Here is a 17,359-nt window from a genome sequence, read left to right as displayed (position 1 = left end):
TGTCAGGTCTTTTATTGTTTTAATACTGATGATTTTGGCATACAACTCCTGATAACCCAAAAAACCTGTCTCAATAAATTAGCATATTTCACCCATCCAATCAAATAAAAGTGTTTTTTAACAACAAACAAAAAAGCCATCAAATAATAATGTTCAGTTATGCACTCAATACTTGGTCGGGAATCCTTTGGCAGAAATGACTGCTTCAAAGCGGCGTGGCATGGAGGCAATCAGCCTGTGACACTGCTGAGATGTTATGGAGGCCCAGGATGCTTCAATAGCGGCCTTAAGCTCATCCAGAGTGTTGGGTCTTGCGTCTCTCAACTTTCTCTTCACAATATCCCACAGATTCTCTATGGGGTTCAGGTCAGGAGAGTTGGCAGGCCAATTGAGCACAGTAATACCATGGTCAGTAAACCATTTACCAGTGGTTTTGGCACTGTGAGCAGGTGCCAGGTCGTGCTGAAAAATGAAATCTTCATCTCCATAAAGCATTTCAGCCGATGGAAGCATGAAGTGCTCCAAAATCTCCTGATAGCTAGCTGCATTGACCCTGCCCTTGATGAAACACAGTGGACCAACACCAGCAGCTGACATGGCACCCCACACCATCACTGACTGTGGGTACTTGACACTGGACTTCAGGCATTTTGGCATTTCCTTCTCCCCAGTCTTCCTCAAGACTCTGGCACCTTGATTTCCGAATGACATGCAAAATTTGCTTTCATCAGAAAAAAGTACTTGGGACCACTTAGCAACAGTCCAGTGCTGCTTCTCTGTAGCCCAGGTCAGGCGCCTCTGCTGCTGTTTATGGTTCAAAAGTGGCTTTACCTGGGGAATGCGGCACCTGTAGCCCATTTCCTGCACACACCTGTGCACGGTGGCTCTGGATGTTTCCACACCAGACTCAGTCCACTGCTTCCTCAGGTTCCCCAAGGTCTGGAATCGGTCCTTCTCCACAATCTTCCTCAGGGTCCGGTCTCCTCTTCTCGTTGTACAGCGTTTTCTGCCACATTGTTTCCTTCCAACAGACTTACCATTGAGGTGCCTTGATACAGCACTCTGGGAACAGCCTATTTGTTGAGAAATTTCTTTCTGGGTCTTACCCTCTTGCTTGAGGGTGTCAATGATGGCCTTCTTGACATCTGTCAGGTCGCTAGTCTTACCCATGATGGGGGTTTTGAGTAATGAACCAGGCAGGGAGTTTATAAAAGCCTCAGGTATCTTTTGCATGTGTTTAGAGTTAATTAGTTGATTCAGAAGATTAGGGTAATAGGTCGTTTAGAGAACCTTTTCTTGATATGCTAATTTATTGAGACAGGTTTTTTGGGTTATCAGGAGTTGTATGCCAAAATCATCAGTATTAAAACAATAAAAGACCTGACAAATTTCAGTTGGTGGATAATGAATCTATAATATATGAAAGTTTAATTGTAATCATTACATTATGGTAAATAATGAAATTTAACACTATATGCTAATTTTTTGAGAAGGGCCTGTATGTGTTCGGTACGGGTCCAGAACTTTACAGTTCGGGATCACCCATTCCCATTCCTCACCAAAGACGACTCATCAGGAGACAAATTTGTTTGAACAAGACTAAATATAAACACCTAAAACAGTATATTCATACAAATTATTATGTTCACTGAACCAGTCATAAAGTTAGCCACAAAAAGCAAAAAACATACTCAAAACTACTCATACAGACTTATATGCCCCTCTAGTCACAGTTGGTGAAATGTAGGGTATATACAGGGAGGAAAAGTTGTGCTTTACCAATCTGACAATATAGTATTCAGGCAAACAGGATCATGGGGTGCATTAAAAGAGGTCTGGATACACATGATGAGAGCATTATACTGCCTCTGTACAAATCCCTAGTTAGACCGCACATGGAGTACTGTGTCCAGTTTTGGGCACCGGTGCTCAGGAAGGATATAATGGAACTAGAGAGAGTACAAAGGAGGGCAACAAAATTAATAAAGGGGATGGGAGAACTAGAATACCCAGATAGATTAGCGAAATTAGGATTATTTAGTCTAGAAAAAAGACGACTGAGGGGCGATCTAATAACCATGTATAAGTATATAAGGGGACAATACAAATATCTCGCTGAGGATCTGTTTATACCAAGGAAGGTGACGGGCACAAGGGGGCATTCTTTGCGTCTGGAGGAGAGAAGGTTTTTCCACCAACATAGAAGAGGATTCTTTACTGTTAGGGCAGTGAGAATCTGGAATTGCTTGCCTGAGGAGGTGGTGATGGCGAACTCAGTCGAGGGGTTCAAGAGAGGCCTGGATGTCTTCCTGGAGCAGAACAATATTGTATCATACAATTATTAGGTTCTGTAGAAGGACGTAGATCTGGGTATTTATTATGATGGAATATAGGCTGAACTGGATGGACAAATGTCTTTTTTCGGCCTTACTAACTATGTTACTATGTTACTATGTAGATGTTGTATGTTATTCTCCTCACTGATCATAGTCAATATCTGTGTCACGATTTCTCTGCTCGAAGTGTCTGGGACTCTGTGATAGACAGCTCTGTCATCATATCCTGTGCTGGGGCGTGCTGAGCTGTCGGTGCTTTGATTGACAGTTCAGTTGACCTATCTGACTGGAAGGTGCAGAGATTTCCACAGGTGCTCCATGTTCTTGGTAATTGCCCTGCTATTTAGGTGAGCTGTCTGGCTCAGATCATTGCCAGTCTAAAGCTTGTTCTAAGGTTGTGCTGTCTGGTGTGTTTGCCTGTACCTTGTGCTGTAAATTCTGATCTTCTTCGGCTGCTGACCTTTGGACCGTGTTCAGACTACCCGTTTGTTATTGCCCTTTTGAATCTGGTATTCCGTCGCTGACCTTTAGACCATGGTCAGACTACCCGTTTGATATTGCCCCTTTGCTTATCTGCTATTTCTCTGATATTCTGACCCTGGCATGTGACCTGATATACGACTTCATATTTTCCCTTGGCTTACTACATGATCTTTTGGTATCGACCCTGGAATGTCTGACTGGGCTGATTCACAGTCTAGCCGTGGGTTGTGACTAGCGTCACAATCTGTCCTTATTTGGTCTTTTAGCAGCTATCCTCTTATAAGGTGAGTAGTTAAGCACAATGGAGCACATCACACTCCAATACACTCTTGCACCTTACTCATTCTGAAATGTAGAGCTTGGTAAATAGATGGGAGTACATCCCCCTCATATCTACTGATAGTTTAGACCCACTATTCTCTCAGGTCATATACATATCTTCCTCTAGATGTACAATCCTTCACCCATCTGCCTAGCTTTGATTGCTAACATCTATGAGATGACTGTTCGATGTGCAGCATTTCATTACACAGAATGCTACATGTGCGTCCTGTACATAAGCTTTACTCTTGTTTATTGGGTTTCCAACATGACATCCACCATTTGACCAGAAAAAATGCTGTATGCTGTGATATTATCTAACATTTTTATGTAATCTGAGACAAAAGCTACAACACAGATTTGAAAACCGTGAACATCTCTAGGGAGATTTCCATGGTGTTTCCTTCAAATCCAACAGGTTTTCAAACTCAAAATAATAAATTGGTAGAAAAATATTATACCAAATATTGGAAACATTCAGTTGAATAAAAAGAAATTCAGAACAATACATTATGTATTGCAAATAAAATATGATGTTATGTGTCCTAAGTAGAGATGAGCGAGTATACTCGTTGCTTGGGTGGTCTCCGAGTATTTGTTAGTGCTCGGAGATTTAGTTTTTGTCGACGCAGCTGCATGATTTATGGCTGCTAGACAGGCTGAATACATGTGAGGAATGCCTGTTTGTTAGGGAATTCTCACATGTATTCAGGCTGTCCAGCAGCCGCAAATCATGCAGCTGAGGAGACGAAAACTAAATCTCCGAGCACTAACAAATACTGGGAGACCACCTGAGCAACGAGTATACTTGCTCATCACTAGTCCTAACCTGTGATAATAATGAGTCTTGTGTTAGTGATTGGGGACAAGAACAGGTTTAGATTAGGTACATATTGCTTCTTTATATACAGTCCTCTTCTTTACTTTCAGAAAATAAAAGAATAAATGCAAACAATAAAAATCAGACACGGTAACAGAGTCAGAGACTGTAGAGCCCTGCAATACTTTTAGTTCAAGGTGGGTTTGAACTTTGAGCCTTTACTTCCATATCTACATCCCAGGATGTAGATGCATTTCCCAAACGTGATGATGTGCCGAACTGATTCTACTGTAAATAGAAGAGTTCTAGACACTGGGAACAGTAGTTGCAGATGTTTTCTTCCTTAACTTTCTAAACGTTTGGCTGAAGACTCTAATATATTACTAAACAATTTCAATACAAAGAATGGAGAGGTCTGTAATTTTTATCGTAGGTACAGTTCACTTGTGAGAGACATGATCTTAAAAAAAATCCAGAAAATCACATTGTATGATTTTTGCATAATTAATTTGCATTTTATTGCATGAAATAAGTATTTGATACAATAAAAAAACAAAACTTTACAGAAACCTTTGTTTGCAAATACAGAGGTAAGATGTTTCCTGTAGGCCTTGACGGTTTGCACACACTGCAGCAGGGATTTTGGCCCACTCCTCCATATGGATCTTCTCCAGATCTTTCAGGGCTGTTGTTGGGCAACATTGAGTTTCAGCTCCCTCCAAAGACTTTCTATTGGGTTAAGATCTGGAGATTGGCTAGGCCATTCTAAGACCTTGAAATACTACTTACAGAGCCACTTCTTAGTTGCGCTGGCTGTGTGTTTCGCGTCATTGTCATGCTGGAAGACCCAGCGATTACCTATCTTCAATGCTCTTACTGAGGGAAGGCGGTTGTTGGAAAACAACTTACGATATATGACGTCATCCATCCTCATAGAGATTAAATTCTGTCTCTCACAGTTGAAGTGTACCTACAATAAAAATGACAGACCTCTCCACTCTTTGGCGGTAGGAAAACTTGCAAAATCGTATCAAATTGTATCAAATACTTATTTTTCCCACTGTATATAAACCTATCAAGATATTTAAAGGGAAGGTACCGCGTTTGTAGATCATTAATTAATCAATGTAATGTAGCATAACATGCTGTTATAACCCAGATTTGAATGCATGTAAAACAGATTCCGTGTGTTATAAGAGTAGAAAGAATGCACTGGGGGCTGACATCTTGGTTTTGCAGCAGTAGCAGGGCCCTATCAGTGTCAGATTATGGCACCCCATGGACATAAGAGATAATAGACCGGCTCGGACCCTATCTGTAACATTGCAGCATTAGCAGTGAGCTGGGCACGCCTCTGTGGGCTGCACAACTCACTGCTGTAGGTGTGACTAGCTGCCATTTTATTATAGTCCAGTGCTATTTGTTGAGCTCCACTTACTCTCTATCGCAGGACAGAAGCACTGACTGCTCCTCTGTACTCCAGGCACTGCAGGTTCTGGGCAGACATCCTCTGCTCTCACACTCTACCCGTGTGCTTCCCCCTGCTCTGTCTCCGCCTCCCCACAGTCCCAGTGATCTCCGGTAAACTGCACTCTCCCCCTGTGTCGCTCTCCCTCCCTGTGCAGCGTGGGGGGGTCTCTGTGCGGCGTGGGGGGGTCTTTGTGCGGCGTGGGGGGGTCTCTGTGCGGCATGGGGGGTCTCTGCAGCGTGGGGGTGTCTCTGTGCAGCGTGGGGGGGTCTCTGTGCGGCATGGGGGGTCTCTGCAGCTTGGGGGGTCTCTGTGCGGCGTGGGGGATCGCTGTGTGGCATGGGGGATCTCTGTGCGGCGTGGGGGGGTCTCTGTGCGGCGTGGGGGGGTCTCTGTGCGGCGTGGGGGGTCTCTGTGCGGCGTGGGGGGGTCTCTGTGCGGCGTGGGGGGGTCTGTGCGGCGTGGGGGGGTCTCTATGCGTGTATGCAAGCATCGTCCGATGGGACTACAAGTCCCATCGGACGATGCCTGCTACAATGACAGTGATTGACACATTAGCCAATTATGGGACAGTAATAGTCCCATCATCCGGCTAATGTGTTGAATGGAAAAAAAAAAAAAAACAATACTCCATACATACTCCATATATACTCCATACATACATGCTACATACATGCTGCATACAATACATTACATACTTATAGACATACAGTACATTAAACATATATTTCATACTCACCATTACTTGTCATTTTGTTCCCCGAAGCCAGTGTCATCTGTAAAAAAATATGAAAAAAACAAACAACCAATATACTCCCTGTCCGCAGAAATCCACGAGTGTCCCACGACGATCTCCCGTGGAGAGCAGCAGCATCAGATAATGCGACTGCTCTCTAGGGGCTCCAGGAACACAATGACAGCAGGAAGGTATCCTTCCACCACTGTATTCCTCCGCCGCTGTAAAAAAAAGTCCCTAGTCTCACTTTATGCCATTGCTGTATGAGAAATTTTCCCAGGCAGCAATTGCCATAAAGTGAGACCTTGTCCTAAGGTAACCTCAGTGATGCACTGTAGGAGCCATTGTCTCCTGTCAGTGTGTCACTGAAGGTCCTATAGAGCAGTGACATCACCCGATGTCACTGTTCTATAGGGGAGATCGTCGTGGGACACTCGATATTAATTGGACTTCGGCGGACAGGTAGTATACGGTTTATTATTTTACGTTTTTTGCAGGCGCTGAAGTATGGTAAGTATGGTGAAAAGAAGAATATTAAAATACTTTTTTCCTAATGTGTGCGTGTTTTTTTTAACCCTTTCTTACTATTGGATTAATAACGGATAGGCGTGTTATTGACGCCTCTCCGTTATTAACCCGGCTTAATGTCACCTTACAATAGCAAGGTGACATTAACCCTTCATTACCCCATATCCCAGCGCTACATGGGAGTGGGAAGAGAGGGGCTAAGTGCCAGAATTGGCGCATCTTACAGATGCGCCATTTCTGGGGCGGCTGCGTACTGGTATTTGTAGCCCGGGGGGGGCAATATCCATGGCCCTTCTCTAGGCTATGAATATCAGCCTGCAGCTGTCTGCGTAGCCTTTCTGGCTATAAAATATAGGGGGACCCCACGTCATTTTTTTTTTGGGGTCCCCCTATTTTAATAGCCAGTAAAGGCTACGCAGACAGCTGCGGGCTGATATTCATAGCAGGCTACAAATATTGGCCCCTGGTCGTCGGCTTTCCCCCTTTGGCGCAGAAAATTGCACGGGCGCCCACGCATTTTTTTTGTTTTGTTTTAATTCAACCCTCATAAAGGCCTCTTTCACACTTGCGTCTGTACGAGTCCGTAGCTATGTGTCGGGCCGACGTACCGACGCACGTTGTGAAATTTGTGCCCGACGTGGGCAGCGGATGCAGTTTTTCAACACATCCACTGCCCATTCTGAAGTCTGGAAGGAGGGGGCGGAGTTTTGGCAGCGCATGCGCGGTAGAAAACATGACGGATCCGTTGTACGACAGACGCGACCACGCGACATGTGGCCATCCGTCACGATCCGTCGCTAATACAAGTTTATGGGAAAAAACGCATCCTACGAGCACATTTGCAGAATCCGTTTTTTTCCGCCAAATCCGTTTTTTCCACCGGATCCATTTTTTCCCGCCGGATGCATTTTTTCCTGCTGGATCCGTTAATTCCCGCCGTATCCACTTTTTTCCTGCCGAATCTGTTTTTTCCCGCCGGATACATTTTTTCCTGCTGGATCCGTTAATTCCCGCCGTATCCACTTTTTTCCTGCCGGATCCGTTTTTTTCCGCCGGATCCGTTTTTTCCCGCCGGATCCATTTTTTCCTGCTGGATCCGTTAATTCCCGCCGTATCCACTTTTTTCCTGCCGGATCCGTTTTTTCCCGCCGGATCCATTTTTTTCCACAATTTCCTTTTTTTTCTGCCAGATCAGGTTTTTTTTCCATCGGATCCTTTTTTTCCCGCCTGATCCGTTTTTTTCCACAATTTCCTTTTTTTTCTGTCAGATCAGTTTTTTTTTTCCATCGGATCCTTTTTTTTCCCGCCGGATCCGTTTTTTTTCCACAAGTTCCCTTTTTTTCTGCCAGATCAGTTTTTTCCACCGGATCCGTTTTTTCCCGCCAGATACGTTTTTTCCACAAGTTCCTTTTTTTTCTGCCAGATCAGGTTTTTTTCGCCGGATCCGTTATTTTCTCATTGAGTTGTATTAGCGCCGGATGGCCACACGTTTCATCCGTTTTTTGCAGGATCCGTCAAAACAGCTGTTTCAGCCGGACGGAAAACACATACAGAGGAACGGTTGAATCGCGATTTCACCCGCCGCTATTGCGGGCACATGTCAGTCATGTTTTTTTTTATTGACAGATCGGGCGATTCTGAACGCGGCGATACTAAATATGTGTAGGTTTGATTTTTTTATTGTTTTATTTTTGATGGGGCAAAAGGGGGGTGATTTAAACTTTAATTTTTTATTTATTTTTTTTTTTTTCACATTTTTAAAAACCTTTTTTTTTACATTTGCCATGCTTCAATAGCCTCCATGGGAAACTAGAAGCTGGCACAACTCGATCGGCTCAACTACATAGCAGCGATCATCAGATTGCTGCTCCGTAGCTGAATTACAGGCTTGCTATGAGTGCCGACCACAGGGTGGCGCTCACAGCAAACCGGCATCAGTAACTATAGAGGTCTCAAGGACCTCTATGGTGACCATCCTGACGCTATTGCGCGCACATGTCAGCTGTACAAAACAGCCGACATGTTGTGACTTTGATGTGGGCTCAGCGCCGGAGCCCACATCAAAGGAGGAGACACGACATGCGCAGAACATGTTGCGTTTTTTACTGTGATGCGTTTTTTCCCCAGAAAAAAACGCAACATATGCACAAAAATTGCGGAATGCATTATAAATGATGGGATGCATATGTATGCATTTTAAATTGTTTTTAGCGCATTTTTATAGCGAACAAACGCAAAAAAATGCGAAAAATCCTGAACGTGTGCACACAGCCTCAATGTGTATCTCCCCATCACACTCCATATGTGTCTCACTCATCATACTTCACGTCTCTTTCTCTCCCATCAGTCACTCTTAGGCCGGGGACACACACAACGTATAAAAAAGGTCCGTTTTTGATGGACGAGAATCGCACAAATGTTACCAAAACAGTGATCCGTGTGCAGTGTGAGGATGCGATTTTCTCGCATCCAATGATCGTGTGACATCCGTATGGCGTCCGTATGGTGAGATTTTCTCAAACACTTGCAAAATGAGCAAATAATGGCTGAGCCTTTCCTGTTACCTGCCCAATGCCTGAGAATTTCTCGCAAGTCACACTGATGGTCCGTGTGCTGTGCTATTTTTTCTCACCCCCATAGACTTTCATTGGCGATTCTCGGCCGAGAAACGCTGACAATCGCAGCATGCTGCAATTTCACTCGGATCCTGAATACGGCCGAGAAAATATCTGATGATGGGAGCTGACCCATAGATTAACATTGGGACGAGCGCTATGCGATTTTTTATCGCATTGCACTCGTCCGTATTATGGTCTAGTGTGACCCCGGCCTTAGCCATAGAATGCATCTCTCCCCTCCCTCTATAATGCCTGGCTATTCACTGCAGACCTGGAGCTCCTTCTTATCTTCTTGAGGGATGAGCCCCAGACAGCTCCTAATGCTGCTCCATGCACACCACATGTCTTCACTCTTCTTGGGTCCAGATGCTGCTGAGCCCCCTGTGTTCTGCTCCTCTGTAAACAAGCTGTGCCTCTGATGCAGTAACTGCTGGTGACAGCAGGTCACAGGGCAGTCACACACAAAATGGCTCTGCCCTGTGATGCTGCTCTTCATTCTTACTGTTGGGGCAGTAACTGCTGACATCACCATTTCCCTCCCCTTTTGGGTGGTCTAATATCCCTGGGGCAGAGCTGCTAAATCTTACTATAGCTGCTTGAGGTCTAAAACGGAAAATGCTCCCCCTAGTGGTAAATATGTATATTTGTAGAAAAATATATAGTAATTTTCATATAGAAATGTTTGCAAACAGTGCAAACATTGCATTAATACATTTTAATTACTATTTTAAGCTTAATTTTACAAAAAAACAAAATACAAGAAAACTGGTGGCACCTTCCCGAGTATTTGTTAGTGCTCGGAGATTTAGTTTTCGTTGCCGCAGCTGCATAATTTATGGCTGCTAGACAGGCTGAATATATGTGAGGAATGCCTGTTTGTTAGGGAATTCTCACATGTATTCAGGCTGTCCAGCAGCCGCAAATCATGCAGCTGAGGATACGAAAACTAAATCTCCGAGCACTAACAAATACTAGGAGACCACCTGAGCAACGAGTATACTTGCTCATCACTAGTCCTAACCTGTGATAATATTGAGTCTTGTGTTAGGGTACCGTCACACTATACCATTTCGATCGCTACGACGGTACGATTCGTGACGTTCCAGCGATATCGTTACGATATCGCTGTGTCTGACACGCAGCAGCGATCAGGGATCCTGCTGAGAATCGTACGTCGTAGCAGATCGCATGGAATTTTCTTTCATCGCTGGATCTCCCGCTGTCATCGCTAGATCGGTGTGTGTGACACCGATCTAGCGATCTAGCGATGCGATCCAGCGATGCGTTCGCTTGTAACCAGGGTAAACATCGGGTAACTAAGCGCAGGGCCACGCTTAGTAACCCGATGTTTACCCTTGTTACAAGCGTAAAACTAAAAAAAAACAAACAGCACGTACTTACATTCTGGTGTCCGTCAGGTCCCTTGCCGTCTGCTTCCCGCACTGTGACTGCCGGCCGTAAAGTGAAAGCAGAGCACAGCGGTGACGTGCTTTCACTTTCACTTTACGGCCGGCAGTCACAGTGCGGGAAGCAGACGGCAAGGGACGTGACGGACACCAGATGTAAGTATGTGCTGTTTGTTTTTTTTTAGTTTTACGCTTGTAACCAGGGTAAACATCGGGTTACTAAGTGCGGTCCTGCGCTTAGTTACCCGATGTTTACCCTGGTTACCCGGGTATCTCGGCATCGTTGGTCGCTGGAGAGCTGTCTGTGTGACAGCTCCCCAGCGACCACACTACGATTTACCTACGATCACAGCCAGGTCATATCGCTGGTCGTGATCGTAGGTAAATCGTATAGTGTGACGGTACCCTTAGTGATTGGGGACAAGAACAAGTTTAGATTAGGTACATATTGCTTCTTTATATACAGTCCTCTTCTTTACTTTCAGACAATAAAAGAATAAATGCAAACAATAAAAATTAGACATGGTAACAGAGTCAGAGACTGTAGAGCCCTGCAATACTTTTAGTTCAAGGTGGGTTTGAACTTTGAGCCTTTACTTCCATATCTACATCCCAGGATGTAGATGCATTTCCCAAACGTGATGATGTGCAGAATTGATTCTACTGTAAATAGAAGAGTTCGGGACACTGGGAACAGTAGTTGCAGATGTTTTCTTCCTTAACTTTCTAAACGTTTGGCTGAAGACTCTAATATATTACTAAACAATTTCAATACAAAGAATGGAGAGGTCTGTAATTTTTATCGTAGGTACAGTTCACTTGTGAGAGACATGATCTTAAAAAAAATCCAGAAAATCACATTGTATGATTTTTGCATAATTAATTTGCATTGTATTGCATGAAATAAGTATTTGATACAATAAAAAAACAAAACGGTACAGAAACCTTTGTTTGCAAATACAGAGGTAAGATGTTTCCTGTAGGCCTTGACGGTTTGCACACACTGCAGCAGGGATTTTGGCCCACTCCTCCATATGGATCTTCTCCAGATCTTTCAGGGCTGTTGTTGGGCAACATTGAGTTTCAACTCCCTCCAAAGATTTTCTATCGGGTTTGCTAGGCCATTCTAGGACCTTGAAATACTACTTACAGAGCCACTTCTTAGTTGCGCTGGCTGTGTGTTTCACGTCATTGTCATGTTGGAAGACCCAGCGATTACCTATCTTCAATGCTCTTACTGAGGGAAGGCAGTTGTTGGAAAACAACTTACGATATATGACGTCATCCATCCTCATAGAGATTAAATTCTGTCTCTCACAGTTGAAGTGTACCTACAATAAAAATGACAGACCTCTCCACTCTTTGGCGGTAGGAAAACTTGCAAAATCGTATCAAATTGTATCAAATACTTATTTTTCCCACTGTATATAAACCTATCAAGATATTTAAAGAATATTCAGACTATCAAATGTTAAAATATGTAGTTTATTTAGCAATAAAATGCAGTAATTACAATATCATAGAACAAAACAGAAAGAAAGAGGGCAAAAGGAGAAGGGAAACTCCTACAAACAAGTAGACTAGAGCCTCACAAATTCGACCATATGAATACTAAAGTGCGTCAAATACAATGGACTCATTATTGTAAAAATGTATAACTGGAGGACGAAACCGCAGTGCAGCGGTGAAACGCGCGTCAAGGCTCCATAGTTCCTCACTTACTGATCAGGAGCTCTTTAAGGTATTATTGGAAGGCTACTTGTTTCACTATTTGGCACTTATTACGTAGTTCTACCGCCGTAATGCAATTAGATTATTTTTTAAATCCTCTTTTTATACTTTGTGCTATTATTAGGCTGCGTGACAATTGATTTAAGTATGCGCTAAACACTTTATAATGTACTTTCTTATCCATTGTGGCTGACATGCCCAGTGGGAGCTGAATGTTTTTGTATTCACTCAGTTATACATTTTTTACTATGTGTTCATTGTATTTGATGCACTTTACTAGTACTGTGTATATCAAAGTTTCCCTTCTCCTTTCTTTCTTTCTTTCTTTCTTTCTTTCTTTCTTTCTTTCTTTCTTTCTTTCTTTCTTTCTCTTTTCATATGTTTTGCTCTATGATATTGATTGTTCTTTGTAACTACTGTATTTTATTTTAATTAATAAACTGCAATATATATTTTAGCATTTGATAGTTTGCATATTCTTGGTATATCTTTATAGGTTTACATTATTTGTACATGCAATTGACATCACAATCATTAGGTTGCCACACAGACACATACAGTATAACAAATATCTCCAGACACTGTATAATAAAGTCAAAACAGCAAAATTGGTCCCAAAACAAAGATATGGTCACTTTCAATGCTGTAAATCAAAATTGTCCCCACACTATCATATACTTAATAGGTATCAATGTCTATATGTATAACAAGGGAAATGTATCCACATGCTACAAAATGTGATATCCTGAGATATAAAAAACTCTTAAATAGCAGATATGTCATAAGGCTAAGTAGTCCCTAATGTTCATGAATCAAACAATTAACTGGATAATAAAGGCATTTTTTTCTGTTTTTCAAAGCTGATTATCTCCTAAATAGTTTTCCGGCCTCTAAAACCATCTTTTATTTCTGAAACAAATGAGTTACGTGTTTATTTGATGTCTCCTGACCCTATTCAACTCTAGTTAGAATCACAGATGCTCAATTTTTTAGCTAAAATCATACATGCTCAGTTTTTTGAGAGATTCATCTACATGTAGACCCCAGTTTATAAAGATCAGTGTTGTTCATCTCAATCTTGATGAGGAGCCGTGCTGAAGTCAGAGACGAGTGACTAATTTAGAGACGCATACATCTTAATTAAGTGTGTCTTAAAGGAAATCTATCAGCGGGTTTTTGATATGTGATGTGAGGACCGCATGAGGTAATGGCTGACACACAGATTTCAGGGATGTGCAACTTATAAGGTGGTGTATTATTGTTTCCTTACAATTAATATTTTATCAACAGGAGATTATCACTGTCCAGACTAGCCACATTGTGCTAAGCAGTCTAACCACACCCCTCCTCTGATAAGCAGCTTACTGTCACTATACAATGTACACAGAAAGCTGTGGGGCAAGCGGGATTAACTTTTTGAGCTCTTCTACATATTACACCTAACAACTCCCATCGTATCACAACTGCCACAGTTGGAATCAGGGTCACTACTCCTATGTTTGGCTCTTCTCAGATGAGGTAGCAAAAGCCCGGTGACAGATTCCCTTTAAAAGTGGTGTGTGTGTCTCTGTGCACCTCGCCACAAATCTTACTTCAGTCACAGACTGGAGTGAGATTTGTACAAAAAAGGAACACAACAGCTGGTCATAAATTAGACAAATAGGCATCGCTACGCCCCGTCCTGCCCCTGTCCCATCCCAGCTTCTCCCGTTTCAGTTCAGCTGGCTTAAAATGGCGTGAAAATGCCCAAGGTCACAAAATGTTCCACAATGCAAACATTTTTCACATTTTTGAAACATTTTATGCCAGTTTTTTGACATAAAAGCTTGATGAGTCGGGGCTATTATTTTCTTTTAGTTTGCTCTTTTTTTTCTTAAGTTATTTAGATGTGTTCTAGATTAAGGAAGTCATACCTAGGACCGACTGGAAGGACACCTCAAGTATGGAAGTGAATTGAGTGCAAGTTCCATACACAAACATACATGCAGGGGTGGACACATCATTGGTGCAACCTGTGCAGCTGAACAAGGGCCCAAGAGGTAAGAGGGACCCTACCACCTCCGAAACATGTGGAGTTGTGCATTACGATAAGCCATTGAACTACAAAAGGGCCCGTATATTGTTCTTGCAAGGGGATTCTTTTCTGTCTGTGTCCGCCAGTGCATACATGCTATGTCTGGAATTAAAGCCACTGGTCCCAATGCATAAGTATAAAAAGTCGTCCCTATCTAATATTGAAAACACCTATATGTAAGTCAGAACCATTTTCTTAGACAGTGTTGGAGTTCAAAAATAGTTTTCCAGTCTCGGTAAAATAAAATTGTGATCTCCATGTGTTTTTGTGTGATTTGTCACTTTATACTTGTGGGTGTAAGAAGTAACACCACATCACATTATCCTCTCTGAGTATTAGTTCCTACATGTTCGGATCTGACTGACATCATATTTCATTATGTCACATGTGTCTATTTTTATCCTCACCACATTAAAAAAAATCATTTACACAACATTTGGGCAAGTTAAGCTAGACGCGTTAGTCTGGAGGAGAGAAGGAGATCGGCACTTTTGGGTGACTTTCCTTTAATTAGGATCGGAGTGGCCCATAAGCTTATTCATGGATCTTCAGTTGGATTCAGGCTCTGACATAAATCATTAGGGATTCAGAGCTTCAGTGTAGGCAACAAATATAACGGGTGCTGAACATGCAGCCAATCATATATTACAAATACTTTAAGAAATTAGTATGATTTCCTCCAAGTTTGCAATGATGCTATACGGGGATCATAATATAATTTACCTCGGTACCCAATAAACGCAAATGGCTGACAAGTGTGTTTGTTATCGGAATATGAGAGGGAATGAAGGGGCTATCAAAACGTTCGAGCATCAGGTAGAACTTAAACCATCTAGCCTTTGCTTTTTGGGTTGGTAAAAATGGGGTAAAACACCAAGACATGTTAATCGCCACATCAGAAAACTAAAAAAAAAAACATCTGGTATCATTTTGCTGATGGCAGTACATGGATAACGCCAGTATTACGATGGCTTCTGTCCCATCATCTAAAGGGATGACATATTCCTAGGTTATGCCATTACTTTATGAACAATGGTAGCGCAACACCTGTGATCCATCACTTACAAAGAAGATACAGTATAGCTCATACTTTGCTGTTTATCCCTTGCATTATGTTCCCGAATCACCTTGTTGAGCAAAATACTGCAGCATGACCCTACTGAAGAAAAAAAGGCAAGATGGAGATTCCTACACAATCAGTTGGCTGGGTAAATGTTGCTAAACAGGGAAAAATTAGATGTTACACTCCACCAGCATTATGTCAATTTCATTCACACATTTGGTAGTGTCCTATTGTGATTTTCCTGAAGAAGAAGTTTGAGAACTTCAAAACACATTGAGAATAGACCATACTGCTACCTCCATACCGCATATTGGAATTATTTGTGGACACTCTACCAACAGCACAGGTTACCCACATCTCCGATTTCCTGATTGACTCGGGCAAGCCCCTCTGACAGCGGTGGACACCGCGTCCGGACCCTCTTCTCCCTCAGCCTGCAGCAGTATCTGCAGCCGCGTCTTTTGACCGGAGGCTTACATTTTTCAAGGGATCTCCTTGGAGTTCACCACGCCTTTTGGAGTATTCCCTCAACATTCTCCCAGACACCTCTCAGTACGTAACTGACGAAGGCCAGACCAGGCCGAAACGTTTTTCGTACTACGAAATAAAAAACCATCAATTTGACTTAAGTTGAGTGCCGGGTTCTTTTTATCTATATATACGGCTTGGGAACCTACCCGTGCACCTTAGTAGCTGTGCCCACGTCTTTTGATTCACTATGTCATCACTTCTGTGTCTTGAACTCTCAGGCTGCATCCTGGACGCCTCTTCCCCTTAACTAAGCTTCTCAACATCATGCCGTTTTCGCGAGCCCTCTTCACTAGACATGTGTCATGTCGCTATATTGTGGTACTTAGTAAGAGCAAGAGGCCAAAAGGAAGCCAAACATTGAACTGAAGACTTCCTCGTAGGACCAGACTGATTGTCGGTGTAGGGTAAATGTGAATGTTTTTGCTTAACTCTAATCAGCACCCTTTCCAGTAACAACCATAAGTATAGTCAGTCTATATTTACAGATGTTTCCTTGCTTATTTCTCCTTATAGCTTGAGATATCATCGATTGAGTTGCGAAAGACAACTAGCTAAAAAGAAGGCAACAGGGTAGCACAAAAAAAGTGTTCTTTCAAAGCTTTTTATCTCATGCAACTAATTTTAGGATACTTCAAGTCAAAAGCAAAGGTAAGGAAGGACACATCTGTACACATTACATTGTCTGGGGTTAATATCTAACACAGGCTTCCAGTCTCGGCTTCTGTAGGATGCTAATTTGGTGTTTTCCAAGAATTTTTATTAAGAAATGTAAGAAGATCACATCTCTGGTAACATCTGGCATACAAGCCCCAATTTAAACAATGAGCCCCATCTAAAGGAGAATAGATCACGGCTGAGTGTTATAAGCTGAGAATATGGTGAAAAGTTGCTGTTAGTTTTGATAAGGTCAGCATGTTACATTGCATTTATGGTTTTCACTTCTTCACAGACCACAGTATGTTCTGAGTTTTCTCTGGATTGTCAATGTCATGCGGCCAGCTTGTTTCTCTATATCATTTAGGTCTAAATTGCAGGGAAGCAAAACAAGGTTTTTTTTCCTTGAGGTGTCAGTTTTAGCCACTTTTGATCTGCCATAAGCACTAACCAATTTAGGGCTTAGACGTTGCTGCATGCAAAAATGAGCGGTATGTCCAACATATGTAAGTGATTATCAAGACGAAGAAAATAATTAGCCGTCCTTGACAAATCTAGAAAATTGATCCCTTATAAAGTTACTAAAGGTT

The 17,359-nt window shown here is 42.4% G+C and overlaps 1 protein-coding gene across 3 annotated transcripts in view; it reads left to right on the top strand.

The window, feature by feature from the left end:
* The window catches only part of ROBO1 (roundabout guidance receptor 1), a 1,753,811-nt gene that overhangs the window by 779,518 nt on the left and 956,934 nt on the right, over nt 1-17,359 (top strand). The window lies entirely within an intron of this gene.

This window comes from Ranitomeya imitator, chromosome 3 (genome assembly GCF_032444005.1).
Source record: "Ranitomeya imitator isolate aRanImi1 chromosome 3, aRanImi1.pri, whole genome shotgun sequence".
Taxonomy (NCBI): domain Eukaryota; kingdom Metazoa; phylum Chordata; class Amphibia; order Anura; family Dendrobatidae; genus Ranitomeya; species Ranitomeya imitator.
This window is presented reverse-complemented; position numbering and strand designations above follow the sequence as displayed.